This window comes from Macadamia integrifolia, chromosome 6, assembly GCF_013358625.1.
Source record: "Macadamia integrifolia cultivar HAES 741 chromosome 6, SCU_Mint_v3, whole genome shotgun sequence".
Taxonomy (NCBI): domain Eukaryota; kingdom Viridiplantae; phylum Streptophyta; class Magnoliopsida; order Proteales; family Proteaceae; genus Macadamia; species Macadamia integrifolia.
Genome location: NC_056562.1, coordinates 27,230,896 through 27,235,074, shown reverse-complemented (window position 1 = coordinate 27,235,074; position 4,179 = coordinate 27,230,896). Strand labels below are relative to the sequence as shown.

Below are 4,179 nucleotides of genomic sequence, written 5' to 3'. Positions count from 1 at the left end.
GAAATTTTCAAAGTTACTCCAAGCTCCTTGTGAACCTTGAAGAGTTCCTATTATGAAACCAAGTTGTGTTTCACCTATCCTTGAAGAGATTGGACTTTCAATCAGCCTAAAAGAGCTGAGCCTTCAACCTAGATGAGTTGAATTTTTTAAGTAATTATTTTCAAATTCGGATTGTGTAAGTGTAGTAACTTGGAAGCCCTTTTAAACCCATATTCACCCAGAATACCAATAATTCGTATCTCAAAAAAGTTGTAGCCCCACCTCTTTTATTTAATTCTCAATTTGAATCACCCCAAACTGATATTAGAGCAGATAGATATCTCCAAATTACTGGTCGAATGTATTCTATCTAAAATTGGTTTTATCTACAAAGTCAAGTACTCTCCCGTTCCTTGTATTCGGGCCGTGAAGGAGATTGCATCAATCTCCCTTTTCCTTAGGTGTCTTTAACTTGACTATTGAGACTCCACCAAAATAGCTGCTTCTTTAGAACAGTGAGGCCAGAATAGTGAGAATGCCATCCCAATGATGATAAGGGTTGGTGAAACCAAGTTTGCAGAAGTAACGTCATCTATGAGATCCTTAAGTTCTGCAAATACCTACAATAAGGTTCAAACTATGTGGAATTAATTACTAGTAGGGAACATGTGGTGTTCACTAGGCACACATAATTGAAACAAGAAAAACTAACATTCGTGCTCACTCACCACTCATTGTTGAGGGGTAGTCCCTCGTTTTATTACAACAGCTGGTGTATCAAGTGGTAGACCATGATGCATCAACTTCAAAGCAAGAGATGGGAGAGTGGACAAGCCCATGAAGCAACCAAGGTTGAATCAGGATCTGCAGCATGATCTGTCACAAATAGGGGATCTATTCCTCCTTTCCTTGAGTGCCTTGTCAAAAATCTAACACTGTTTGCAAATCAAGAAAACCCAAGTCAGCTAGTTCCATTGGGTTCTTCAGAACGAAAGAAACCCAAGAACCATTGAATATGAAAAGAGGAATCTCAAGATTATGTCTAGATGTGGAGCATTTGTTGGCTATTGAATAGTAAAGTTCAGAAACCAGAAATCATCTTAGAACAACAATTTGATTTAAATCAATGATGATGTAGGAAAAAAATAGTGCAATCAAAAACAGATCGAATATCATGTCAATAGCAATTAAAAAACAAAAAAACCCTAGTGATAATGCTACTTTCCCATGTCATTATGTATGGCAATGTGTAGAAAAGCAACAGCAACTCGTATACAATTCTCTACATAGGTACAAGGCACATTACATGTTCAGAAAAATAATGTGAAAGTGGAGCCAAGGGATGGGACATTGGAAGAATCCTCTTCCATGATCAACTAATCAAAACCTAGAGAGGGCGAGCCCAACATAAATAATGACAGCACCTCAGCCCAAAATTTTCCTCACCTAAATGGTATTATATAGGAACATTTCATGATAAACACTTCTACACTAGAAAGTCCAAGCTCTTGTGAACAATTAAGAAAAGTCTGCTTCATTATAAGCATTAAAGTGAGTCCATTGTTTCTCATAGTTTCAATTTTCTTTGAATAGTGACTGTACATTGTTCATATAATTACAGTTGAAATATGATTTTTTTAATAATCAAAATGCAACACCTAGATTTTGAAGTTCAATTTAGTAGCATCTGAATCACCATCAAGAAGAAATGAATCGTGAGTGAGTTTTGGATCTAGACCTTGTGATTGCCTTCAAATGACTAGATATGCCAAAACCTTGTATTAAAGCATTAAAAAAAAATCCAGGTTGATATAGTTTTTTGTGTTTGTCTGTGGGGGTAAGAGTTGGGTTTGAAGGAACAACAAAAGTAGCTCAAATATTAAATCAATGCAACACAGAGAGAAAAAACTCATAAATGGTTTATGTCACGATGAAAATCCGGATCATTTTTCCTCTTTTGACATCAACAAAAATGAAAAAAACTAAACCATAAACATAATAACGCATCCCCCCGGCAAACCAATTTCAGATATCCAAATATCACTAATTTCTACTAGATGAAATAAATTTTCCATTTGTGAAACAGTTTCAAAGAGAGAATAAAGATTCCAATGTGTTAACTGCAAAGTTGAATGACTCAACCACATTAATACATTATATATGTTTTTTTCAAGTAATTAGATAGCTTCAAAGACTTAAAATTCTTCGACAATTATGCATATTTGCTATATTTGTAATGTAAGTGATATCAGTCAATCAGTAAGCCAGACAAAGACAGAAGCACATAGAGTTCTTCCTCCCTTGATTTCATAGTTTATCGGTGACAGACATAACAGAGAGACAAGCTAATTGGAACTAAAAGATAAACTTAAAAGGTGTACCAAGCTAGGACTAACTGGTTCAGCTACTGGGGATGGGACTGGTCTTGAACTATTCAATATAACAGTGTAAGGCATCCAATAGAATTAATATTGCGATTGTAAAAGTTGCCATTGATATGAAATAAAAATCATTACAGTTTTGCAAGGTACTTTGTTACATGCACTCAGCCAATGCCTACAAATTATATCTTAGGTTTGATGGCAAATCCAAATACTTTTTAATTAGAAAAAAAAAATCACATAATAGAATCATGGGTATAATGGTAGTCATATTATATGGGCTCTAAATCTAATCTCTCTTGATTGCATTTAAAACTTTTATGAACATGGACACAAGTAACACTATAGGATTGCTAGAGAATTTTACTCGCCTGAACATAAAGAATATTTTTGAAAGAATTGAGATGTTTTCGAAAGGATCATTGGTAAAGTAACCAAACAATAGAAACTTACTTCATCCAACAACACACTGTCATTCCCAATAATAAAGTAACTAAACAATGAAATCCTAAGTCAACAATTGAACAGAGAAATCGAAGAGAACCAAAGCACAAATAATTATAGATTAAAAAAAAAAAAACTAACCTCAAGCCGAATAGCTTGAACCTCTCCTTCTTCCTTCTTCTTCGTTCCTAACCTTAGTTAAGAAAAACCCAACTTGAAGCATTTTTTTTGTGATAAATCCCAAACTTTAACATCATCGATTACAAAAGATTGAGAAAGGTAGGTTTAAGAAATAAGATGAAATGACTAAAATGCCTTTACAATTTCAATTGTGGATATATTTTGTGATTTTAATTTATAAAAACTGAAATATCTAATTTATCCCCATTTAATTCATTCTTTAATAAAATTACTCATGATAATTTGGTCTTTTTACCCTTTTGTTATTTTACCAAACATAACCGGCCCTTGTTATGCTAATAACTTTCTTTTTTTTTTTATTAACTTTTTTTTTTTGTGAAAGCCAATAGCTGTCATATATTTTTAGTCGTCGAAATCGGACATGCCAGCAGTCCGCAAGGGTCAAGCTTCCCGAATTACTGATAGTCATCCACATAAACAAAAAAATTGAATCGATAAGATTTTGAAGGGTTTTGATGGGTTCTTTGTTTGGAATCAGATTTAATTTTGAAATGGTTTCACCATTAAAGTTTTCAAAATCAGATTTGATTTTGAAGAGGGTTCGACCATTAAAGTTTTTAAATTTAGATTTTTTTAGGTTTGAGATAGGATTTTTCTCCATCAATGGAGTTTTAATAGTTTTCTTTAGATATAAATCTGGTAATAAAGAAGAGCTTTTAGCTCTAATTTATTTTGGGCATGATGTTTATAGGAATCATTTTACCATTCGTTAGAATTTTTATATCCAGAGGCATTTAGACATGGAAAAAGCTTTTGGATACACAAAATCCATTTTGTGTATGGCTCTTTAAGGGGGTGTTTGGTTCGTAAATCTTTGGGATGACATTCTTTAGAATGATAATTCTTAATTTTTGGAGTTGTTTGGTTTCACTAGGATGAACCTCATAAGTGAGCACCCTACGTCTCATGAATGACCATATTACAAAGGATGTATTTCAAATCTGAGTTTACCTCAACACTTAAACTCAGATTTGAGCAACCTTTTTACTACCTAGTATAAAAGGAGAAAGCGGAAAGAAGTTCTCTATGGAAGCCAATATCTCAACCCGCGAGAAACATGTACTACTAGCCTCAAGGTAGGGGTGTCAATTCCTAAACCGAACCGATAAAACCGGCCGGACCAAATTGATAACAACACGGACCGAACAGAACCGACGCCTTATTGGTTCGGTTC

The 4,179-nt window shown here is 34.0% G+C and overlaps 1 long non-coding RNA gene across 1 annotated transcript; it reads right to left on the bottom strand.

Moving 5' to 3' along the window:
- Positions 1 to 236: 236 nt before the first annotated feature.
- LOC122081027 lies at positions 237 to 3,054 on the bottom strand. The gene is made up of 3 exons (XR_006140983.1): positions 2,946 to 3,054; positions 708 to 914; positions 237 to 599 (listed from the first exon to the last, which is right to left on the bottom strand). It is a non-coding gene; the product is annotated as an uncharacterized LOC122081027 (long non-coding RNA).
- Between the last annotated feature and the right edge of the window lie 1,125 nt (positions 3,055 to 4,179).